This window comes from Ceratotherium simum, chromosome 1 (assembly GCF_057802395.1).
Source record: "Ceratotherium simum simum isolate JZ-2026a chromosome 1, ASM5780239v1, whole genome shotgun sequence".
NCBI lineage: Eukaryota > Metazoa > Chordata > Mammalia > Perissodactyla > Rhinocerotidae > Ceratotherium > Ceratotherium simum.
Genome location: NC_141900.1, coordinates 66,281,420 through 66,308,600, shown reverse-complemented (window position 1 = coordinate 66,308,600; position 27,181 = coordinate 66,281,420).

The following is a 27,181-nucleotide window of genomic DNA, read 5'->3' as shown; positions in this document are numbered from 1 at the left end:
CCAACAGAGATCTGTTTTCTCACAGTTCTAGAGGCTAGAAGTCTGAGATCAAGGTGTCTGCAGATTTGGTTTCTTTTGAGGCCTCTCTCGTTGGCTTGCAGATCACTGCCTTCTCACTGTGTCCTCACATGGTCTTTCCTCTGTGTGTGCACATGTCTGTGGCCAATCTCCTCCTCTTATAAGGACACTAGTCATATTGGATTAGGGCACAACCATATGACCTTATTTTAACTTAATTACCTCTTTGAAAGCCCTATCTCCAAATACAGTCACATTTGAAGTAATGAGAGTTAGGACTCTAATATATGAATTTTGATGCAATCCAGCCCATAACAGGTGCCATTTCTCAGTGTCTACTCTGCCCTGTGCTTCTCTCAGTCATGGGAGTATATACAAGTATATGTGTCTCATCTACTGATCTGTGGACAACTTGAGAAGAGGAACTCTGTTTGTATTACTATCCAATAGTACATCCTAGAATACTCTAGATGCTCAATAAATGTTTGTTGAGCACATGAATTATGAAGTCAGAGGACCTGACTCTAAGCCTGTGCTCTACCACTCACCAACAGTGTGATTGCTGAGAAAATGGAGATAATAAGCACTTCCCGTGGTTTTGGCGAGAACTCAATAAAATATGTCCCTGGCAAAGTGCCTAGCATATAAAAGGAGCTCCATAAATGTTAATTGACTCTAAGGTTGTATCTTCTTCCCAGATATCTATAAAAAACTAATTAATAATAGTGATTACAAATGCTTCATAGTTAAATTGCTTTATAAAAACAATAATAGTGAAGCGTGCTAATCCAGGCCACATAGATATGGAAAGGATTTGCCAGCACCAACAATATTCCATAACTGTTATCTCACAGGTTGAAGCCAATTTCAAATCTAGGTAATTAAAAGCCTTTTACCCATGGACTCTGTTTCCTCCTGGCGTGCCATGGAGGACACTGTGTGAGACCTTTTTGCACAAAATAATGAACAAAATAATGCCCTCTAGGGGGCGGAATGTTGGGTCTGTTGCATTTCTGTCAGGACTTTCTAGGTCTCAATGCTGCAACTGGCAAAGAACATTTTAAAACTTTAATGTTATTCAAGGAAAAGATTCTACTCTAGTTTTAGCCAAAGAGACATGTTTAGCGTGAAAAGAGGCCAAGCTCAGGACACAACAAAAATCTCTGGAGGCACAGGAGCCTATTTGCCCCATGTATGAGTTATCTGTAACCCCGACAACGCCGCATAACAAACCAACCTATGCCATTCAGATGTCCTGTGGTGGGGAGTATAACTGATTAACGGCCCCAGCTGCTGCCCTTCTGGACCCATCCCTAAGTGAGTGAGGCCACACTTCCAGTGACTGAGCACAGTGGGCGTACTAATGCTGGCCCACTCCTATGATGCATGGGGTTCCTTTCACAGTGAGTTCGGCTCAAGGACTCCCCATCAGGCTGGCCAGAACTTTCTTAGCCCTGTGCTGCAGTCTGAGACTCTACCTCCTCAGTCCTTCCTTCCCTCTCTCTTCCACAGACGTCAGACCTGCATCTCAGTCTGAGGGCTTTCCCCACCCTTTCTGTCTCCCTCCTCTTTATCCTTCATTAGCATTTCATCCAATAAATCTCCTGTACATCTAAATCCATCTTGACATTTGCTTCTCAGAGGACTTGAACTAATACACACCCCAAAGTTTAATCACTTAAAACGATAAGCATTTCTTTTTGCTCATAAGTCCACAGGTTGGCCAGGCAGTACTTCTGGCCTGAGTGAGGCTAGGTTGACCTCAGCTGGACTTGTTCATGCATCACAGTCAGAGGGTGGGTCATTTGGGTGCAGAACGATCTAGGATGGCCTCAAATGGGATGCTTCAGCCTTGCTTCATGTGATCTCTCATCCCTCCACTTGTTGCACATGGCATTCTCTCAAGAGGTAGAGTATCTGCGCTTGGAACTGACATAAACTCACTTTCACTGCCTTCAAGTGGTCAAAGCAAGTCCAAAGGCCAGCCCAGATTTCAGGGTGGGGAAATACACCTCACCTCTTGAAAGGAGGAACATTGCAAAGGGCATGGCTATAGGGAGGGGTAAAGAATTGCAGCCATTCTTGCAATCAGCCTCTCACACCCCATTTCCTAGTGTTAGCAAGCACATAGCCATGTCTGCACCAATAACTGCCTTGGCCTTTGGAGAACTATCCAAGAAGACTTGGCCAATAAGCATCTCTGGTCTCTTCACTTGGCCTTTGCTGCCCATCTCTCGGGCAGAACTCCCAGCTGGTGTGAGCCATGTTAATTGACAAGCGCAGCCTTCAGAAGCTGCTCCTAGTGATCCAGTCTTCTTAGTGAGGAACTTGAAAAGGTTTACTCTGAAAGCAATGAGGAGTCTCTTTCCCGTCTGTTCCCTGTCACCCCGCATCAGTTTCAGGTCAGGAATGCTAAAAGAAAACATGGCACATAAGCATTTGAACTCAACCTTACTTTCCTGAGGAGCAAACTGACAATTAGGACCAGGACTTGCATCAAAAAAGAGCAACCCAGCATGAAGTCTGTCTAATTAGTCATATGAACGGAGAGCTTCCCCTCCACTTCCTCTACAACATACGCTTGTCAGATCTTATAAGGGGGGCTTTGCTCCCTGACATGCTATTGAAAGGGGATTGGGTACAGGTAGCTTCACATTAATACCATGAGTGCCCCTCTCTGGGCCACAAAATGTCCCTCAGAAAATCACTTTTAGATTTCTTTTTGGCCTCTTGAGCTGCAAATGAATTTGTGAAGTGAGGCTTTTAATTATGCTGCAAAGATAGACCCATAAAGAAAACCCAACACACTGTCTCTGGCTCAAAACCCCGACCTTTTTAATACCTTGTCTCATGTTAATGGGAAACTGAGCAAGATGAAGAATTCAAGGTGAAGGCTGCACATGGTCTGCTAATCCTGGGAACTGGATTGTTTAGCCTTCTGTACTTGATAATTTTTTTTCCGTTAAAAAGTTTGTGTGCCACTAAAGGTCACCAGGCCTGTCATCAGAAGAGATTAGAGAAGACATCCATACAGCACCTTGCTGCAGGCATTACAGAAACCATTCTCCTACTTATGAGGGGTCATCCAGACCAGACCGCGGAGAATACAAGCCCTGATTGAGAACGATATCTTGTTACTGCCTGGATGCTCCCAGTGGGATGGCCTGGCTTTCCACTGTGAGTCTGCATTTTATTCAAGTGTCAGCTTTTGGGGTAAGTCACAACTCTCTCTGCAGGCAGCTCCTGGCCCAAGTACATTGTGGCCACATGACTATTAATGTGATTTATTTTCATGTTTGGAATTCATGCCCACATGTATAAAATGACTCTCTACTGTAGCCACATGCACACAAGCATGCTTTTATTTTCTCTTTAAATCGTTAAGCAAAGATGCGCATGGCATGTGTAATAGTATGGAGAATGAGAGGTGGAACATAAACGCCACTTATTCTTGGCCTCCCTTCACTTTCCCAACTCTCTCTTTCCCTTCTGAGAAAGAAACTTGTGTTTTATCAATTCTAGCCGGCTTTGTTACTTAGCTGGGTTGTGAAGTCCTACCCATGTTTAAAGATTTTCCCTCGGAAGCCTTCCCAGGCAATGTCCGCACATGTCCCTGATGCTCTAGTATGTATTACCTTGCTGTGACCATTTCCTTTCATGCCCAGCTCATCTGTGTGCCGCAGAAGACAGAGCCTCTGTTGAGCCAGCTGTGCGGCCGGGACACCTGGAGGCAATTAACCACACCTCTGCACGAGGAAGGAAGAGAGAGAAACTGCTACATATAGATAAGACTTAATTATTGCTACAAAGGAACAGAAATCATGTACCCGGAAGCTTTTCCATAGCACTGCCCAATATTTAATAAAAGGTAGGCCGCCATGGACCTGCCCAAAGAGGGTGAGTTACCCAAGTCTGAAAGGCTCTCATCATAAAGCAGCCTGGTGGCAGGGGCCCCTCAAGACAGCATTAAAATGGAGCTCCATGGTATCGGCATGGCTTTCTGTGTTCCACCCCTGACACCTCACCTGCCCCAGGAGAATGATCCATGTTGGGGATGGAACTTCTCAAAGAGGTGGTTCACACCTGCTGCTCCCATTTGTTGGCCACGCAGCCTCAGACTCAGCCCTGCCCTCTGGCCTCAGCCCCAGCTACTCTCACAAACTGTTCTCCCAAAAGTCACCAATTACCAGCCTAATCGCCAACTCCAATGACCTTTTTCTTTGGCGAGGTTGTTGCTGTTGGGCCCCCTTTACTGTCTTGAAATGCTCTCCTCTCATGCATGTGTCCTTCCTCTAGCAGTCCCTGTCCCTCAGAGGAAGCTGCTTATGCAGTTTCAGCTTTTGTTTCTTTGGGACTGCCTCTCTGTGCAGTCATTTACTTTAAAATACTTCTGTATGTGATGTGTGTGTGTGAGTTAAGTTTAGCCTACAGTCTAGGTGCTGGCTAGCTGGCAGGAGAAGAACCCTAATCAGGAGTCCACACCCCTGGTGTGTGTTTGTGTGTGTGTGTGTGTGGATGTGGGTGTGTGAGACAAGCACTTCTAATACTCTTATTTAAATCTTCATTTGAGGGAGTGTTACTTTGCACTAGGGCTGTTAAAAATCAATTTAAATCAGTGAAAAGAGTGCCGTACATGGTTGGCTGGAGACATTTTATGGGCTCTGCTGCCCTTGCAGGAAGAGGTACAGTGAGCTCTCTGACTTACCTTCAGTTGAGCACTCTGCCAGCCCTGCACCCACCCCCCCAACACCTAGTGGGTGACTGTTGCCCGATATGACCAGAAGGTTGGCTGCTTCTGGCATCAGAATATCACTGCATCCACCTCATAAAGAATCTCTCGGGTAAGGTGCTTGTCAAAGGGCCTAAGGACAGAACAGGGCTTCTCCAAGCTTGTGGGAACAGATTGTACGCCGTTTTGCACCTGCTTGATATGAATGTTCATAAGAGTATGTCTGAGACTTCACTTTTATTGAGCCATACCGTCTTATAGAAGGTTGTGGGGAGGAGAAAAGGGACTATCGCCTTTACCTGCCACCAATCCCTAGAGGTTACCCCCAAACACCGGCGGCTGTTATTGCGACTCCCGTTTCCATTGCCTTCCTCCATTCGCACTCTGGCTTGTGGGTCCTTTGCGCACAGACGTTCTGATAATCACAAACTCACAAACTCTCAAACCAAACTCACCATCTTTTCCCTGACGTCCATGTTTCTACGCATAATAAAGTCATTCTTTCATTTAACGAGGTACAAACACTGGGAATTGTCTGGGACTTCTACCTCTCCACCTTCCCTCTCCCTTCCAAACCTCACCCACTCTCCACAAAGACATCTTTGTAACCAACAGTTATCAAGGTCTGTTGGCCCTTCTTCAGAAACTTCTCTCTCATCTGTCCCTCGTGTGGCCCCAGGACCTCTCATCTAGACCACCAAGGGCCACCGTGTTTTCCATCCACTGTGCCTGCTCTGTCTCTCCCTCCTTTCACCACTGCTGGGTTGTCTTAAAATCCACAAAGTTCACAACTCTCCACTCCTACAGAATAAAACTCTACATGAAAGACCCTCCTTCCTTGATCTGTCCTCAACCTGACTTTTAGCCTTTTAGTGCTTATGTCATTCTTCTCCTCTGGAATTTCTTTTCATTTCTCTTCACTCATAGAAATCCTATTCATCCATCACTTCCAACTGGATTTAGGACCTCCCCAGCCTCCTCTGAACTCCTACAATTTAATCACATTCTACTTTTATACTGCTAGGTGTTCAATCACACATCCGCCCAGGGCTGGAGCCAAGTCCTACCCTTCGTTGCATCCCCAGGTGCCTAGCATATTTGTAAGTCATTGATTATATACTCAGCAAACAGTTACTCAAATATGTACCACATGCTGATACTTGAGATGCAGCTTTCTGGGCTGGAGTTTGATTTTATATAATTCATATAATTCCAGATTCATTTAGTTCATATTCATTTTCATACAATTCCTCAAATGTTGGCATTACACAACTCTGGATTATCTGGAGGGCATATCTTACAGAGTAACAAGTTTCATGCTCTAAGGCTGCTATCATTTTCCTCACTTATTAACAAGTCACTGCTATTCACCTGACAGAAAGAGATGGAATGGAGTCATCTCATTGTGATAGGTGTCTTGTAGCTAACGTGTCACCATGAACTCAAGAGACAAGCACATCCAGGAGAACTTCCTTAGCACCAAAGAGCAGCATTTGTGGCATTACACTGACTATAATAAGAGAGTATCATCCTAGGAAATGTTAAATAAAAGGACGGGAAAAATTATGATGTCAGAAATTCATTCTGAAGCACAGCTGGTCTGCTTCAGTTTAGACAATATAGATAGTATTTACAAAACCACAATGGACAGTAATAAAATATTTCAGTTACTGGAAGAATATTAGATGTGTAATAAACAAATAGCATAAACCATAATTACCTTATGAATAATATTATAAAAATTATTGTCATTACTAATGTTTCCCACTTACAGAGCATCTATTGGATGGCAGGTACTTTATATATATTATGTAATTTTACTCATCACCACAACTCTGTGAGATAAGTCGTATTATCCTCACCAAGGTAAGACAACTGAAGTTCAGAGAAGTTAAGTGACTTAGTCAAATGTTCCACAGCTAGCAAGAAATGGAGCCAGGATTCAAACTCCATTGTACCTGACTTCATGTTCTTTTGAACGTGTTGTTTATCATTGCTAATTATCGTATTTTTGCATTATAATATGAGGATATATTGAATGTCAGGGTGGTCTAGCAGGAGCAGTTATTGCCCTATTGATCAATAAGGTTGATTCATATAAGCCAGTTACGTTGTTACTTAACACAAGCTTGTTTTACAAAATACCTGTCTTGACGACCAGAGCTAATTTAAATTACCTATTTACCATGACCTTGATTATATTATTTATTTACCATGATAGTAAACGAAACTTAGCAGACTGTGTTAGGTCAGTTTACAAAGTATATAAAATTAATGATTGCTTTAATTCATAATTATATCTCTTTTACAATTTGTTAATACTTATTTTTGGTTATAGAAGGGAGGTCTAGATCCAAGTTGGTAGATTCACTATATTAGCAAGACTTGTCTTTGAATGATGTTTTTTAAAAGTTTTTTTGGAAATGTAATATATATATAGTACACTGTATAAATCATAAATGTATAGCTTAATTAATTTTACATGATTATACACCCATGTGATTGCCACCCAGATCAATATATAGAACATTTCTAGTACCTCAGAAGCATTCCTTGTGCCCTTTCCCAATCAATACACCCCCTCTCCTGCCCAAAGACCTGCTAGTCAGACTTCTATTACCATAGGAACAACAGGAGACTTTAGCCTGACTTTTCACCAAAAACTATGGATGCCAGAAGATAATGGAATGACATCTTGAAAGTGTTAAATGAAAAAAACCCGTGCCAATCTAGTGAAAATAACCTTCAAAAATAACAATAAAACTGGCAGAGCCACGTGGAGACTAAGGAGAATTATGACTAAATAAAATGTGGTATCTTGGATAGGGTCCTGAATAGAAAAAGGACATTAGATAAAAACTAAGGAAATCTGAATAAGACTTCAGTTCAATAAACTAATGATGATGATAATGTATCAATATTGGTTAATTATTTGTAACAAATGTACTATATTAATATAAAATGTTAATAGTAGAGAAAACTTTGTGTAGTGTATTGGGGACTCTGTACTATCTTTGCAATATTTCTGTAAATCTGAACACTGTTCTAAAAACTAAAGTTTATTAAGAAAATTAAATAAAGATGACACAAAGACATTTTCAGTCAAACAAAAGCCAAGAAAATTTATTGTCAGCAGAACTAACCTAAAAAAATGCCAAAGCAAGTTCTTCAGACTAAAGGAAAGTAATTGCAGATGAAAGCATAGAACTTCAGAGAAGAATGAAAAGCACTGGAAAAGGTAAATGCGTGGGTAAATTTTTTAAATATTAATTGTTTAAAAAAATAACAATAATAATGTCTTGTAGAGTCTATAAAATATGTAAAGTAAAAATATGATAACAATAGCAAAAAAGTTTGGAAGGGGATAGACGAAGTTAAACAATTATAAAATTTTTGCATTGTTCAGGAAAAATCCATTACTGGTAGGAAATGGAATACTGATAATATGTGACATACAAAGACATCAAAGTTACTTCAATTATTATGTGTGGTTGCCTAGGATGAACTGCTGGTTGAAGGCAAGGCTTTAAGAGATCAAGTGTCTGCAGCATCTGACCATCATGGTATTAATAAATACAGCAAAGACTGTGGAACAGGCTGAATATTTCTAATAGTGCTGGAGAACAAACAGAAATAAAATTATAAGCTCATGGTCAGAGAATCAGAGAGATTCTACAGCAGCCTTTAAAAACTTAATTTCTTATAGCCACAGGGCACACATAGCTAATGATCAGATTTGAACCTAATTGTGCTAGGTTACTAAAAGTTGAATGTACAGCATCAGCAAGTCTCTTATATTAAGGTTAAGATCATATTTTCCCTATGTGAAGTTGCTTTGCAAGGGGATACCTTTTCTTCACAAGACCATTCCCCAATTCCCTCATTGCCTCCAGATCTAGAGATAAAGTCAGATCCCAGCATACCACAGGAGGAGAATTGTAAAGTCTCTTTTGGTTAAATGTAGCTTATATATCAAACCATTTTCAAGTTATTGGCAATTTATATTGGTAAGAACGTGGGGAGCATGTGTGGGAATTAATAAGTGTTAGACCAATATAGTATAGGCTAATTTATCAATATGGGCACATTTACCCAACTTTCTGAATTTAACATGCCAGCTCATCTGGCTGCAAATAGCTCTAACATTTTGCTTGTTTGGATAACTGAACCTGTAGGCTGATGACCTATATCCAATGAGATGAAGATGCTAGAACTTTTCTGGTATAATGTGGAAGAAGGAATCCAAAAGCTTACAGAGATGTAAATATCGCAGTGAATTTATTATAGGCAACCTACCCCTGTGAACCTTGGGAGGTGTTAGGGTATAGTCCATTATGGAATTTAAAAATGCACTGAGGAGGGAAGAACCAGCATCCTTAAAAAGTTCTGTGGTGGCTGTCCTGTACAGGCTGGGAGATACTACCCCTGAAACAGGTGTGCTGATTTCAGTGGGAATGATGGGACTTCAGGGAAGCAGTAGCCAAGTGGCAGCATGGCCGATGCAATTACCATAAACGGCAGCAGGGCTGAGTGGCAGTGAGAATGTTTAGACACATAAGAATCTATGATGGTGGTTAACTGATCATGGTGTTTCTAGGAATGAAATAGACTGCCTACCAAAACATTACTTGATTTATATTATCAGAAAGGTTGTAGGTTTAGTGAGCATAATTCTGACTTGCATTGCCACAACAGGAGACAAAGAAAGACCTTTCACCCAATTCCCAAACCTAAGTCACTTGATGGACCCAGAGCCTTTGATTTGAGGGGAAAGCAGGTCCTGCTGCCATAAGTATATATTGTAAATTTCTCCACAACTTCTCCAAAGGGACCTATGACCATTTAATTAAGTGAAAACACACCAGGAAGAGAAAAAAAACAATAACACCGAAACTTTTCAGAAGTTACTAGACACTGTCTCTGAGTTTACATTTCACTGTGATCCACTGGTCATAACGGGAGGTTTATGGAAGTCTAAGGTGATAAATGGAGTTTGGGTCCTAGTCAGTCTTAGAATAGTCCTAGAGGGCTTGCTTCCCCACCCATGTGGTTACTTCCCAGTGATAGCATAGGTGGAAAAGACATAAGATTAGAAAACTGGAAGAATATCTTCATTGGCTCCCTGACTTAGTGTAAGGGCTATTATGGTAGGAAGAGCCAAGTTGAAGACCCTGGAACTATCCCTTTCTACCAAAACAGTAAACCAAAAGTAATACCACATATCTGGAGGAATTGTAGAGATTAATGCTAGCATCAAAGACTTGAAAGATGCAGGGGTGGTGATTCCTATACATCTCCATTTTAACCCATCTTTTTTTGGCCTGAACAAAAGCCAGATAGAGAATGACTCTATTTGGAGAATGATAGGAATTATTATTAAATTAATTAATTGATGTATCAATTGCAGTTGGTATTTCAGATGTGTATCTATTTACTGGAAAAATATAACAGAGCCCCTGGCACTTATTACGCAACTAATGATTTGATAAATGCTTTTTCTTCTGTATCAATTAGCAAATTCAATCAGAAGCAGTAGCTGATAGGACTATCTTGCCTCAGGGCTATGTCAACTCTCTTGCTCTTTGTCATAGCATTGTTCACCAGGTCCCTGATCATTTTGACATTCCAGAGAACATCACGCTGGTCCACCACATTGATAACATCATGTTGACTGGACCTGGTGAGCAGTAAGAGCAAGTACCTTAGACGTCTTAGTAAGACACAAGCATTCTAGCAGGTAGAAGATAAATCCCAAAAAAATTCATGAGCCTGCCGCTTGGTAAAATTTTTAGATGTTCAGGAACATGCTGGTGAAAGACAAGTGGAACATTTTGGTGAAAACGAAAGGCAAGTTGATTCACCTCATTTGGTGATACAATGCTTGGTGGGCCTCTTTACATTTCAAAGGCAATAGGCTCCTCATTGGAATTTGCTGCTTCAAGTCTTTTATGGAATAACCTGTAAGACTGCTAGTTTTTAGAGGCTCTTCAGTTTCCCCAAGCTGTGATACAAGCTGCTCTGCAATTCAGATCTTCTGACCTCAGAGACCTAATAGTGCTTGAAGTATCTGTTGCAAATTGGGATGCTCTATGGGCCCTATGCAAGCCACAATAGAAAGATCCTGTATAGGCCCCTAAATTTTGGAACATAGCCATGTTCTATTGTGCTGATAATTGTTTTCCTTTTGAGAACAGCCTCTGGCTCACTACTGGGCCCTGGAAAAGACTGAATACTTAAGTACAGGACACCAAATAACTGTGTTACAGAGCCACTCATATTGAACTCGGATGTTATCTGAGCCATCAAGCCATAAATCAGGGTAAACACGAAAAGAATCCATCATCAAGTAGGAATGGTATATATAAGTTTGGGCTTGAGCAGGTCTGGAAGGCTCAAGTAAAATGATTGAACAGGTAGTTGACTTAGACTATCTGGGCACTTTCTGCAAAGCATCACCACTTCTCCCTCAGTCCAATCCTATGGAATTCATGAGAAGTTCCCTGTGATCAGTTGTTGAAGGAAGAAAACACTTGGGCCTGGTTTACATATAAATCTGCATGACAAGCTGTTTCCAACTTGAAATTCCAGCTGCCACACTAAAGTTCCACTCTAAGGTAGACAATGGAGAAGGGAACTCTTAGTGAAAAAATCTTTAAGCGTTATATCTGGTTGTCCTCTTTGCCTAGAAGGAGAAGATGACCTGAGGTATGGATCTACTCTTATTCATAGGCAGTGGCTAAGTTTCCCAGTTGATCAAAGGCTTGGAAAGAATGAGGTTGACTATAAGAAGGTATATGGAATAGGTGGTTGAATTACCTAGAATGACAAATGCTCTTCAAAGGGCATCCTCTGCAGAGAAGACTCTTAAAATTCAGGTAGACAAGATGGCCTGTTCAGTGGATGCAAGTTGTCCTCTTCCCTCAGCCACCCCAGTGCTTGCTTTCTCAGTGGGCCCATATGCAAAATCACCATGGGGACATGTACAAAATGGCCATGGTGGTATAAGTATAGACTATTCATGGGACTTACCCTCATCCAGTCTGATCCGGATGCTCCATATATTTGCCTTCTTTGCCCACAATGCTTCTGCCAACACCACCATCTGTGAAATTACAAAACGCTTAATTCACCACTATATTTCTAACCAAGGAACTCATTTTATAGGGAAAAAAATACAGCAATGGAATCATTCTAGCAGATTACTGATTTCACATTATAGCCCATCACTCAGAAGCATCTGGCCCAATAAAATGGTAGAATGGCTTACTGCAGATTCAGCTACAGCACTAGCTGGGAGATAAACACCCTGTAAGACTAAGGTACTGTATAATTTTTTTGTTGCTGCTGTAAAAAATAACTACAGGGCTGGCCCTGTGGCTTAGCGGTTAAATGCGTGCGCTCCGCCGCTGGCGGCCAGGGTTCGGATCCCCCGCGCGCACCGTCACACCGCTTCTCCCGCCATGCTGAGGCCGCGTCCCACGTACAGCAACTAGAAGGATGTGCAGTTATGACATACAACTATGTACTGGGGCTTTGGGGGGAAATAAAATAAATAAATAAAATCTTAAAAAAAAATAACTACAAACTTAGTGGCTTAAACCATGCAAATTTATCATCTTATACTTCTGTACGTCAGAAGTCTGACACAGGTCTCACCTGTGTTAAGTCTTTAGTAGGGCTGTGTTCCTTTCTGCGGGCTCTGGGTAGGATCAATTCTCCTGCCTTTTCTGGCTTTTGGAAACTGCATTCCTTGGCTCATGGTTCCCTTCCTCCTTCTTCAACGCTATTAAAGGAGAGTTGAGTCTTTCTTACATCTCGTTATTCTGACCTTGCTTCTATCACTACCTCTGCCTCTCTGATCCTCTTCTGTCTCTCTCTTCTACTTTTAAGGACCTTTTCAGGGCCGGTCCCGTGGCTTAGCGGTTAAGTGCGCGCGCTCCGCTACTGGCAGCCCGGGTTCGATCCCGGGCGCGCACCGACGCACTGCTTCTCTGGCCATGCTGAGGCCACGTCCCACATACAGCAACTAGAAGGATGTGCAACTGACATACAACTATCTACTGGGGCTTTGGGGGGAAAAATAAATAAATAAAATTATTAAAAAAAAAAAAGGAACTTTTCAATTACATTGGGCGCACCTGGATAATTCAGGATAATCTCCCTATCTTAAGATTAGCTTATTAGCAACTTTAATTCCATCTATAATGTTAATTCTCCTTCGCTATGAAAGCTAACACTTTCATAGATTCCAGGGATTAGGATGTGGGCATCTTTGGCGGGGAGGGACATTATTCTACCTACAGCATGTAATACATACTCTGATACTATCCTACAGGATGTAATACATACTCTGAACCACAACGAATATATGGTGCTGTTTCTCCAATAGCCATAATACAGAGGTCCAGATAGAAAGGAATGGAAGCAGGAATGGCCCCTCTACACTTAATGACCCCCTTGAAGAATGTTAGCTTCCTAATCCCAAAACCTGGGGCTATGATTACTTAAAGTCCTTGGTTCCCAAAGGAGGAATGCTTCCCCTAGGAGACACAGTGATTCTACTGAATCTGTGCTCCTTATGGCATTGAACCAACAGGAAGAGAAGGGGGTGCAATGCTGGTTGAGGGGTCAGATCCTAATTACCAAAGAGAAGTTGGGTCACTGCTACATAATGGGGGCATGGAGAACTCTCCAGAATTGAAATTCACTAGGACATCTCTTATTTCTTCTATATAAGTTTTAACGGAAGACTACAGCAATTCAATAAAGGCAATAGCACTAAGACCTCAGAAACTTCAAGAATGAAACTTTGAATATTTCCACCAAATAAAAATCCCTGACTAACTGAGATGCAAGCTGAGGGCACAGGGAATATTAAATAGGTGGTAGAAAAAGAAAGTAATAAATATTAACATGGCCTGATAAGCAGTTACAGAAATGAGGACTGTAGTAATAATACATATTTTGTTATTCTATGTATACACAACATATAATAATATTATATAAGATATAATGGACACACACACACAATGATTTATTTTCAACCCCCCCTCCCACCACCACTATTTCTCTATTATCTGTGTAGGGAATTTGGTGGCTCCTTACTTATAGATTACCAGACCATAAGGAGCCATATCTGATGCTAAAGGGAAGAATTGTTATCACCTGGTGATTCTGGACCTTGGAATGGGTAGAAATGGACTTTGAAATGACTGATGGGACTTTGAGTTTCCCCTTCATAGGAGGCTGAGTCTTCCTTTGTATGAACGGTAGAAGCATGAAGGTGATATTGTTTGGGAAATAAATATGGGCAGGAACATGAAAACAGATGTTGAGTAGCAAAAGAGGTGGACTGTGTCAGCCGCTTGACTGTTTGCTCTCAGATCCACCCTCCAGCCTTCCTATGCTCTGTTTCACAAAGGGACCACTCTGGCAAACTATATTTCCAAGGTTCTGTTTCTAAACAGCTTCTGGTTAGGTCAGCCAATTGTGGGACTGGTGGACCAGTAAGGCAAGCCAAGGGGGCGGAGCCACAGCATTTCTCCCCATCTCTCTCTACTTAGGGCAGTGTCTCCAGCAGTGGCTGCTTCTATGGTTTCAGCTTTGGCCATGTAGCCTTCATTGTCATTGAAGTCCCTGGCACATGACCCAGCTCCTGGTTTCTCCAGTCATAGGGGCGATGGCAGCTTCTTGTTATTACTAATCTGAGTTGCCTCCTTGTTTCCTGTTTGGCTCTTTACTCTCTCAATCTCTGTGACTGGATCCCCATCTTAAGTTCCCTCCACTGAGCTCTCTGGCATGGGCTGTTTTTCTGACTGGAGCCTGGCTAAACCATGTTGCTTCCCAGTAAATTCGTCTTCTCCTCATGCTGCACAGTTGCCTCAACTGTGTGTTGTAATTGGTCAAGGGCAACATCAACATCAAGACATACTTCATTAGATTAAATTAGCATATATTGACACTTTCCTTCTCAAATCTTTATCAAAGCTAAACTGATGAGCAAGGAAATGTGTGCCCAACAGGCTTTCTTGGTCAAGCTCTCTCCAGTTAAAAAGAATTCATCATCTGCCTCTCTGTCATTTTCTCTCCCTGTTAAAATCTAAGTTATCTATTGTTGCATAACAAATTACCCCAAAACTTTTATTGTTAGTGCTTTCAAATCAATTCTGACTCCTGGTGACCCTGTGTACAACAGAGCATAACCCTGCCAGGTCTCTTTTGCACCATATTCTTATTTCTGGCATCATATCAGACAATGTTCTACTGCTATATGTAGGGTTTTCATGGCCAATTTTTTCAGAAGTGTGTGGCCAGGTCCTTCTTCCTAGTCTGTCTTAGTCTGGAAGCTCCACTGAAATCTGTCGACCATGGGTAACTCTTCTGGTATTTGAAATACCCATGGCATAGCTTCTAGCATCACAGCAACATGCAGCTGCCACAGTATAACAATTGACAGACAGGTGGTGTGGTTCCCTGACCAGGAAACAAACCCAAGCCATACGGTGAAGAGTGCCGAATCTTAACCACTAGACCACCAGGGCTGGCTACCTTAAAACTTGGCATCTTAAAATAACAAACATTTATTATTTCATACTGTGTCTGAGGGTAGAAAATTTGGGAGCAGCTTGCCTGGGTGATTCTAACTCAGGATCTCTCACGGAGTTGCAGTCAAGTTGTTGGGCAAGATTGAAATCATCTAGAAGCTTGACTTGAGTTAGAGGATCTGCTTCTAAGCTTGACTGCTGGCAGGAGACTCCCACATGGGTTTCTGTATAGGGCTGCTTGTAACATGGCAGCTTGCTTCCCCCAGAGACAGAGAGAGATCAGAGACAGAGACAGAGACATGAAAGCTTCAGTATTTTATAACCTAATTTTAGAAGTGAAAGATCATCAGCTCTGTTGTATTCTATTGGTCACACAGGGCAACCCTGGTACAATATAGGAGGAGACTACACAAGGATGTGATTCCAGGACATGGGTTCATTGGGGGCCATCTTGGAGGCTGGCTCCCACAGAACATATGATCAGTCATCACGAAAGACCAGTTTCCTTCCTTTTCTGATATTTTATATATAATTTTTACCTCAAGAAAGCTAAGGCTAGGAGGGGAAACAGAAAAATGGAAAATGATTTGATGTTAAAATAGTCATGTAAATGTTGTTACAGTCTCAAACTATTTTAACCTTCCAAAATACCTTTTGTTAGAATGTATAATTTTCAAAGGGGAATTTTATATCCTTTATTTCATTTGTGCCTCACAAATGTACTGTGAACTTTACCACAACTAAAAGAAAAAAAGTACTATGAAGAATGTAGGGCAGACATTTTTCTTTCATAGATTAAAAATTCTGAGACTCATAGGCTGCTGAGGTGACTCAGGAGTCAGGAAAATTCGGTTTTCTGACTCCTAGTCTGGCAGGCTCTTTACTATATGTTGCTGTGTTATCTTTGAAATGTAAACAGATTCCAAATTCATTTGGTTTTTGTTTTAAAACAACACCTTGTGAAAGACACGAGGTGGTTATTTTTATTGGTGTAAAATCACTAATGTAAAATAAGACTTGTAATTGCCCTCACGGATTCTCTTTCCAAAGCAATAGTTAAAGTGGTTATCTCCCTTTTAAGAGGGCCCGTCTGTGTACTTAGCAAATCCACATAATTTATTCTAAGAAGTCTAAGGGGATTTTCATTTTCAGGTTTCTTTTTACTCTGCAGCCTTTTAAGCTAGAAGACTAATCATTCTGCATTATGGAAAGCATCAAATCAAGAATGGAAGGCTCTCTGTACCCACTGCCCCCAATCCTGACAAGTTAGTTTTTGGGGGTTTTGTTTTGTTTTGTTTTTTGTAGGAGAATAATGCCTTTCTCTATCTCCATGGTTTGGTTAAATAAGAGTTTAATTATTTAAGAGCGTTCAAGATAGCGCTTCCAAAAATTATCATCATCAATTTTCATCTACTTTATTTTATTTTTTCCTAAGAAAGGCTGCTAACTTAAGTGAAAATAAAAATACCCATAAGGGTCCAATGTGAAGCAAGTAGAACTTAAGTTAATAATAGATTAGTTGTTCCTAAAGATGCCCTAGACTTCTCTGCAGCCTTTAAGTGGGATGTTTGCTTCTACCCATCTCTTCATTCCCTAGTGCCCTAGCCCTCTCCCATAAGAAGCAGAGAGTACTGACAGGCCTGGCTTATATGACCAAGTGCACAGATTGAATTATAAAGCCGGCTTTGAGTCATTAGCAAGTATAAAAGAGAAAAAAACAAGTAGTGCTTTTTCACTCCTGTAACCCCCAGTGTCGTGAAGGCTGTTTGAACAGTGTGTCTGACACACTACACATCACAACACAGATTCCCCACTGAGCCAGGGGCAAGAGTATTCTATTTCCACAGCTGCTCAGTCTCCATCCTTCAGGGCTCTCAGGTTGTCTGCTCCTTGCTGTCCAGTACCAGAGTTTTGATTCACATTCTGTAAGCCCCAAATCCCACATCTGGTGCAGGTTCCCCATTCTTCTTTTCTTTCTTAGCTCTAATATAAAAGCTACATGTTCTTGGAAGGTTAATTCTTCAGAAGTTTACTAAGTTGGAAATAAAGAATAAAAAACTCAAGATAGATGTATATCAAGGAAAGGAAAGAACTGAGGGAGGAGGGCAAGAGGCAGTCAACAAAGAAAGGGTTTAATGGGTTTTTATAGAATGTTTGCCTTGCTACTACATGAAGAATAGATAAAAACCCAGTCCTTGCTCTTAATGGGAAAAATGGAGCTGGGTGCCAGTTTGCTAGTAATCAATATGCCTAAATTACTGCCTTCATGTGAAATCAAGATGCTACAAGTGGCGTTCGCTTCCTGGAGATTAACTAACAAACAAATAATGCTTACACTATAATAATTAGATTATTAATGACATTTTAGAAATATAGTATTAATCCTTCATTGAAAAAAAACCATTAAAATCCCACCAGCTCTGAGGTCAATTGTTTGGCTGATACCCAGTCCTCAATGAATTTGTCATTGAATTTTTGTTAAAGCATCTACATCAATGGTTTCCAGAAAGAATCACAGAGTGAGAATCTGTTTATTTAATATGCAGATTCCCATCCCCCTGCAAAAATGATTCTAATTCAACAAGTGGAGGGGGGGCGAGAAAGGAGTTTCTCTGAGGTTTCTGATATAGGATGTCTGAAGAATGACTGAAAACTCCTCCAAATGTGGTCCACCTTGGAACATGTTGACATTGCAGAATCTCTGGACTGCCCCAGACTCACAGAATCAGAATCCGCATTTTAACAAGATCCCCAGGTGCTTGGTATGCAAATTAAAGCTTGAAAAGTACTACTCTAGAGTAAGAGTCAGCAAACTTTTTCAGTAAAGGACCAAGTAGTAAATATTTTAGGCTTTGTAGGCCATGTGGTCTCTGTCACAGCTACTCAGTCCTGCCCCTGTACTGCAAAAGCAGCCAATAAAAGAGGAGTCTGCAGAGTATGGCCCATGGGCCAAATCTGGCCAGTCACCTGTTTTTATACAAACCAGTAAGCCAAGAATGGTCTTTACTTTTTTAAATGGCTGAAAAATATCAAAAGAAGAATAATATTTTGTGATGTGAAAATTACATGAAATTCAAATTTCAGTGTCCATAAATAAAATTTTATCAGAACACGGTCGCAATCATTTGTTTACATGTTATCTATGGCTACTATTATGTTACCATGGCAGAGCAGAGCTGAATAATTGTGACAGAGACCACATGGCCTGCAAGCCTAACTATTTACTATCTGGCCCTTTACAGAAAAAGTAGCCAACCCCTGCAATAAAACTTTATTTGTGGACACTAAAATTTGAATTTCATATAATTTTCACGTCACAAAATAATATTCTTTTTTGATTTTTTCCCAACCATTTGAAAATGTAAAAACCATTCTTAACTCTCGGGATGTACAAAAACAGGCAATATCAGAAGCAACCTGTGTTCTGTAAAGCTTCATTTGAGAAACACAATCTAGGCTTCCTTGAAAAGAAAAAAACTCTTCTTAAGCAAGGTTTTCCAAGCTCGAGTATGGCCAGTAGTAATCTCATTTTTCCTTAATGAAGTCACCTCTTTCCTGGTCTCAGTTACAAGGTTTGGGAGGACTTCCCATTACCCCTAAACTCCAGGTATGGAGCCCTGATTTGGTTAAGCCAATCAGTGTACCCCAATACTTTGATCATGGTTTTTGCTTGAAGGCATACGATCCTAAACCAGGCCCAATGAGATATAAAGACACTTCCTGGACCCATTTCTCTGCAGGTACTACTGCAGGAGAGAGACTATTTCTTAATAGGTGCAAACAAGGAAGAACGTAGCCATGAGACCTGCTGACAGCCACCTTACGAGCCCAGGGGAAAGCCTGCCTAAAAATAGCACCAACACCAAGAAGCCATAGATGAGAAATGGTGATTTCCTTTGAGCCTTGGATCATACTTCACCTGAAGCTATACCTAAACTATTTAAGTGGATAGGCCAACAAAGTCCTTTAATTGTTTAAACTGGATTGAAAAGAATTTCCCATTATTCGTAACATCTTAATTGATGCACATATTATCTCAACCCCCCTTCCTTAAAATTTTGTTTCAAATACTTGCATTTTATCCAGTCGTATGTAAATCCTCCTTTCTGCACCTCTCCAAAGAAGAGCAAATCAATCCTGCAGGTCTGTCAACCTGAAAATCCAAAGATGACTGTTGTATAACCCAAATGACAAGAAACTCCTCTGAATGTAAAATCCTTGATGCCAAGGGCAAGACTCCAAGTTTTCTTCTCTGCTCATGGCCAAATGAGGCCATGCTGCAGAATTCAATTTCAGTTCTTAGAGCAGTTGTGTGGTCTTCGTGGTCATCACCAGAAAGCCCAATATGTGTGGGCCATGACTCAGAGATTTTAGCTGCATAAATTAGGAAACTAATGATAGATAATGAGAAGGCTTTCCTACTCCTAAGAGAGCTCCTGTCAAAGGAGTCAGCATTAACTCAAAGTCAGGCAACCTGGGTTCAAAGACATGACCAGCAGAGTGACTTTGGGCATCTCACTTCCTGACACAGGCTTCAATTTTCAATGTCCTCATCCATAAGATGGGGAGGAAGGTGGATTTTAGTGACCCTGCTGGTCTTTTCAAACATTCTCAAAGGTCTTGGCCCCTGCTATAGTAATCCAAGCTAAGGACCTCACCTCCAGCAGTGCCCTCTATGAAATGTGTTTGTGTGTGGTGGGGGTGGGGGTGGGGGTGGGGGGAGACTCGCTGGTAGCTTTTCTTTTCTCAAGTTGCACAGAGTTAGTCATGTTCTTCCAGTATTTACCTTTGAAAGAAACAACAGACATATCAGAACCAGAAGCCATCCTTTCTGGTTAAGGGTGAAGTGGGAAATTATGAAACTTAAAGGTTTCAGTGTGGGACCTTTTGATTAATCACAGATGGCTGCTCAGAAGAGATAGGAAGTTCTTGTTTCTCTTTTGTTCTGGTCAAATCCCAAGCTAAAGGTGGCCAATAGGAAGACTGCAGTGCAGTGAGGGAGACTGGAAGTTCAGGAGCCTCTTGGGGTGCTTGGTTCAAAAGCATATTCCTTCCCCTATCCCCCAACTCCGCCCCACTTAGGAACTAGGGGCCCTGAGTCCAGTCACTCTGGGTGGAGCCAAGAAATACACAAAATCCTTAGGCGCTTCGGATTCGGGTAGACTTTGAACCACACATTGAAAAACCACTGTGCAAAGAAATGTATTTTTTTCAGAATGTTTAAAATAGACAACAGTCCTTTCTAATAAAGACTTTTTATTAATACTTCCAAATAATTTGGCTCATTGGATCATCACAAAAGCCCTGTGAATATTTATTTATTGAGTATTTATTATAAAATAAAATTTATTTTACAATGAAATAATGTATATAAAAGCACTTACCACAAGCTTTGACGTACATTAGGTCTCACTAAACGTTAGTTATACAATATAACTAACAGTTACACAATATAAGAAGCATGCAATCATTTTACAAAAGAGTAAATTGTGGCACAAAGGAGAAGTAACTGACAAGAAGTCATCCTGACTAGTAACGGCCCTCAGACTCCTGACCGGTATTGTAGCTTCTACCCTTAGGTGCCTTCTTAGAAGCAGAGAACTTTCTGAGGTTTTTTGTTTTCCTCCAAACTGACTGAGTTGCCGTCAGTTTTGAAGTGTTTTTGGAGTTGCAGAAAAGTAGGGGCTAAAAGTGCTGGGAGATAGGGCCATAGGAGCCTTGGAGAAAGGCAGACAAGAATTCAAACCTGTGCTCCACTACTTATTAGCTGTGTGATTTATAGTAAGTTATATAACCTTTCTGTGCCTTAGTTTCCTCATCTGTGAAATGCGGAGGATCAAATGAGATAATACAGGTAAAGTGTTTAGGATATTGCCAGGCACATACAAGCACTTGAAATAAGTCACCCATTATTATGAGCCATTTGCTTTACACGCTAGAGGAAGAAAGTCAATCCAAAAGCAGGACTAGGCTCTGGGGAAGCTGGAGAGCTGGGCCAGTGCTGACTGAAGCTGAGCACAGTCCTTAAGGATTGGGCTGTGTGCCCAGCACGTCCCACTTAAGGACCATTCACAAACATTCACTACTTACAAGGTCACTTTAATAATTAGTCTTGCTTTGCTAATTACACTTTACTGATTAGAAACTACTGCTGGGGGTGCCTTGACTGCTAATTTTTTAGCAGCTATCTGAAAATAATAGTGACTGATTTTGCTGTTGGGCTTTTATCTTTAAATGGACCGTGTCATTAGGGCATTGTGATGGGAATGCAAAGAGGAAACTCTGGAGGCCAGAAGACACCGCTGGGTGATTCACACTCCCTTTCCTGGGCATTTGTAGGCCTGACATTCAGCTCCAAACACAAGCTCCTCCACCCTGACCTACACATCCCCCCTGACCTACATATCCCTTAGGATCAGGAGACAGTTGCCTGCTTGTAGGGCAATTTTTAAAAAATCTAAAGTCTGTGGTTTGTAAAAACATTTTGCTAATAACAAATAGCCTGTGTTTAAGGAGAGCCTCCTCTGGGCTCAGCATTCTACAGGCATCACCTCACTTAAGGTGCACAGTAGTTCAATAACACAGGTGCCAATATCCCATCCATTTTACAGCTAAGGCGATGAGGCACAGAGAGAAGTGAAGTGACCAAAGTCACGCAGGTAGCAAGTGGCGGAGGTGAAACTTGAACCCAGTCAGTCGTGAATAAAACCAGCAAGTCTGTAAGTAATCTCTGGACTTCTTTGAAACATTCAAACTTGGTCCTTCTCTTCCCCTCCTTTTTAATTAAAGAAAAAAAAAAAGGCCTTTAAGAAAAAGGCAGATACAATTCTAGTGTAATAGTAGTAGTAACACCATTTGTGCGTGCCAGATGGTCCCCATAACACTTAAGATGCATCGTCTTAGTTAACCATCACGACAATCTTGAGTTAAGTATCTATCCAGACCCATTTTACAGATGAGAAACTGAGGCTCAGAGAAGTTCAGTGATTCGCCCCAAGGCCACAGAGCTAGTAAGGGTTGAGTTGGGAAGCTAGGAAATAAAAGTCTAACAAACTGTCAACCTAAGAAGAGCTGAGTTGAGACGGCGCAAGCCGCCGCCAGACCCCGAGCCTCAGCCATTCTCAAAGCGCCCCAGAAGCGCTGCAGCTGAGGCCTGGACAGGCGGCGGTCTGGGAACCCAGCCCCCACCCAACCCTGTGCTAATGGGGGTAAAGCTCGGCCGGCGCCATCCTGCAAGCCGAGTCTGATAATAGCCCTGATTAAATGGCGGGGCAGCCAAGGGAAGGCCCCCGCCGCCGCCAGCGCCACCGTCGCCGCGCCGACTAAGCAGGGACCGGCAGTGGCGGGGCTCCGACTTGGACGTTTGCGTCCCAGCCCCAGGGACGGCGGCGGTCGGAGCCCAGGCAGAGTCTCTGGCCTCGGATCCCGAGTGGGAGCCGCTTGTGTCCGAGGGTGGCTCGAGCGCTGTGAGCCGAGAAGCGGCTTTGGGTCTGCCTCTCCACCGTTCAGTCGTTCGCAGGGATCCCGAGAGCGTCGTCATGGAAGGAGTCTTTAGGAGTCAGAGTTCACCTCCAGAGTCATCAAGGGGTGGAACTAAGTGGAGCTGGGCGTATGGCGCCACTGTCCCCTCTACTCTGGGCTGACCGTGGCCTCTCCAAGGTGGAGGTCTGGAACCGACGATGGCCGCTAAGGGTGGGGTGGGTTGCGGGGAGAAAAACCAGCGCATCCCAGACCCATGAGGTGAGAGTGCGCCTTGCAAGCCCCTGGGCTCCGTGCGTTCCCGCTGCCCGCTGCGGAAAGTATCCGCTTCCTGCCATCGCATCACCCTAACCGGGGGCGCCGCTCCCAGTGCGCTCAGCAGGCGCCAGGCACTGTGCGAGTTTCCCTCTTCACGGCTAAGGAAACTAAGGCTCAGAGCAGTCCAGACAGCCCAGGGTCACACGGCGAGCCAAGGACAAAGCTGGCTTTGAACTTCCAAAGCTCGGCAGTCTGCTTCCAAAATCTGGGGTACGCGGGCGGGGAGCACGCACAGACTCGCGCCAAGCGGGGCGGAATCCCGGGGGCCGGCCCCGCCTCTATTCTCAGCCGCTTCGCCGCCTCCGCTGCCTCCGCAGAACCTGCATATTACTCGATAGTTACCCCTAGAAAAGAAAAAAAATTACAAAGGCCGCCTGGGCCGCGGTCCACATGCGACACAGAAAGACTTTTACTTGGCCTTGCCTTCTGCTTTGCGCGCCGAAACGGTGCACGATGGGCGTGCAAATCACATCTGCCCACGTTTGGAGGAACAAAGTTCCGGGTCCCGGTGGGCAGAGAACAAGGACATGCACGTGTTTCTCAGCTCTGGGGCTTCCATTTTACAAACAGACCAAGAAAATCGAGCCCTCGCCTCCGGACTGCTTCTGCTTTCAGAACAGGAAGCCAACCAAGTTAGTGATACAATTCCATATGGGGTGAAGGTTAAGATTGTGGAGCGAAAAGACGGGTCACACAGCCCAGGGTTGCATCCTGCTCCACCATGAAACTATCCTATCCGTGTGCCATTGAGCGAGTTACTTAGCCTTCCGCCCCTCATTTTCTGCAACTTTAAAATGCACATGATAACGCTACCCGACTGATACTATTATCAACATTATATATTTCTTGGAAAGCCTAGTGCAGCGCCTGGCACATATTAAAGACACAATAGAGGCTCCTTGTAATGCGTTGAAAAACTAGCATCCAGGACTTGAAATGTATGCAAAACGGATTCAAACTACGTGAGTTAATGGGAGAAAATGCAGCGGAGAGGCCGACTGTGGGCCTCCATCCTTTCTAGCGAGGGCGTTCACAGCGGAGAGGCGGCGTGTCGGAGCATCTGGCAGGGACCCAGCCCCTTCCCGGTGTCGGCATATGAGTTTCTCTTCGACCACAGAACCCTGAGTAAGATCCAGAGCCTCTCACAGACCCCAGAGAGAAAGCTCTTCTTACATTCCTTGAATGCACGGTGGAAATTGGGGCTCTTGAACACACTTCTTGATCAGATCTAATTTGTATCATCCCTAAATCTAAAAGGAGGCTTTTTCCAAGTTCCAGAGTTGGCCAATAGCAAATGCCTGTCAAGTCCTTTGTCCTCACATGGACAGTACTCCATTTAAACCTCACAACAAACTCCTGATGTAGGTATTATCATCAGTAACCATATTTTACAGATGTGGAAACAGAGGCAGCCCAGCTTGCTCCAAACCAATGATGCCAGGCCCCAACACCTTCCTCAGCAAGGATTTTTAGTAAAGTTGTTTATTCTGCCTTATTTGTATTTAACATTGAGCCGTTATGCCCCTACATCCTGAGAGTTCTTTTAGCCCAATGTTGAGGAGAATGTAATGTATATTTTTCATATCGATGCTCTTTTATACATCCCCAGCTAGGCTTTGAATCTTTAAAGGGCAAGGATCTTATGCAGATTGTCCCTCTCCATCCCCAGCCCAATAAGCCAGTGCATGGCCCGGAATGAATGAATGAATGCCCATGAATAGGTTTCATTCGCTCTCTCTGCTCCTTGTTTCCTCAAGTCTTTATCACGATTTCTATTTCTTGTGGCTTTTACATGCTTATTATTGGTGTCTCCCACCAGACTGTGAGTTGCATGAGGCAGGAATTTTAGGGTTCTGATCACTAGTCTATTCCTGGAGACCAGCCCAGTGCTCAGCCCACAGTAAGTACCAGGTAATACTGGATGAATGAACAAATTCTCTGCATTCTTTATCTTTTATTAGATGCATAACATCTTTGCTCCCTTACATAATCCATGCTTCAAGTCGTCTGGAGCACGCTGACATTTGGGAACAGGCACCCAAGCCCTTACTGGGTGTATTTTGCCCTCAGCTGGGAAGATGATGAGCTTCAATCCATGGCTTCTGGGGTGACTTGCAAGGGAAGCTGGCGGCAGAGACTTTGGAGGACTATTTCCTGCCTGTGTCTTCCCCAGCTTGATCCCCCAAACTCTCCTGATAAGGACGTGGATAGGTTATCACCAAACAGCTGGGTCTGTCTCCTGAAGAGCGAAGGCGGGACGTGCTCCAGCAATCACCAAAGGGAACAGGGCGCATGTGGTTGGTGGAAGGCTGGATCATCCTCCGAAATACAGCAATCGCTATAAGTTTAATTAGGTGACATATCCAAAACTGGCACCACTTTGCGAGGGGAAGGGCGCTGGCAAGACAGCTGCGGTTGCTCTTCTACGGAAGTTGTCTTATTTAGGTGTTAAAAAAAAAAAACACCTAAGAAACCGCAGCTCAGGAAGCGCGCTCAGGCCGCCTGTCTGGCTGCAGTGTGCGCTATACTTGCAGGCCCCACGCGTCCGCACCCGCAGGCCCGGGCACCTGGCCAACAGAACCTTCATTCCGAAGCAGGGGACCGTCGTCCGTCAGCTTTCCTCCTCCTGGCAGGAGTTTCCGCTTAATCAGTCCTGTGCGCGCGGTAACGGCAGGAGCGACGCTTTCGAAGCTAGAGATTTGCGTTGGAATCCCCGCTCTACTGCTTATTATCAGTGTAATTTCGATGAAATTCTTAACCTTCCTGAGAGGGCCGGGACTAGGGTGAGAGCCCAAAATTTAGGGGAGTGCCCAAAAACTCAGTAATCAAGAAATATTTTAATGCAGTAATTTAAAAAATCAAAATTCATGCAAAAAATCATGATGTATAAAATATCTAGGCTTTAAGACAGGATCCGTCAGCCGCCAGGCAGTTGGCCGGGGGAAGGCAGCGACATCCCAATAGGAGGGTTGGAGAAGGAAGGTAGGAGCCGGCTTGGAGGAGGAGGAGGGATGGTGGAGGTGAGGGGGAGAGTGGGTCTGGATTCCTCGCCCACAGAATCAGAAGAGATCTTTCTTTGCTGTTCTTGGGACCACGCTGCCAGTTTCGCACCCAACTCCGGCGCACGGGTTCTTCTCTCGTCAGGAGGCCTGGAGCGCTGAGGGCCGGTCCCTTCGGTCGCGAGCACATGGGGGACGAACCGGGAAGCGAGTGGTCGCGGGGAGGAGCGGGAGGGTAGCAGCCCAGAGGGAGCATCCTCTGAGGAGTTTCTGAGGCCCCGCGCCTGACCTCTGCCCCCGGCCCAGGGGAGCGGCGCGGTGGGAACCCGCGGAGGCCCGCGCGGGCACCCGTAGCCGGGCTGCGCGGGCTGCGCGCACCCATGCTTCAGGCCTACGCGAGCCTGAGGTCCGGCGGGGTATCTTCGTGGTACCGCGGCTCCGGCCCCCAACGACCTTTTCGTTCACCACCTGAGGACACGGGCCCTGGAGAGGGGCGCAACCTGCCTAGGCCCACATGACAGCCCTTTTCGTGGCCCCACAGCTGGGCGCGAGTGTGAGGTCCCGGGCGGAACGCACGCACGCACACCCCACCCGGGACCGTCAGATGATAAGCTCCGGCCGCGCCCCTCGAGGAGCCGATCTTGCCCTTAGAGCCTGAATTGGGCGAGGGCGCCTGGAACGGGAGAGGGCTGGCCCAGGGGCTTCCGGGGTGGGCCCGAGGTCAGGACTTTCCGAGCCTGTTCTTGCGGCCTGGGCTGGAGGGGGCGCTTCTCGGGGACCACCTGGGTTGAAGAAAACTTAATCCCGCGAGGTTGTGCGTCTGAGCCTCGGCCGGGACGCCTCCGAGGAGAGGCTGGGACCCGGCCACTCGCCGCGCGGTGATATCCGAGGCCGCGCCGCGCGCTCCCTACCCGGCGCGGGAACGCGCGCTGGTCTCGGCGCGCCCCGGGGACCTGTAGCTGCAACCGCCGAGCGGCTGCGCCGCCCTCCCCGCGCTGCTTCGGGTGTCTTTCCTGTTCGGTAAACCGAATTTGGGAATCCAAAGCCCCAAGGCCCATTACTGTTGCTTTTAAAACATTTAGAAGAAAAAGCGG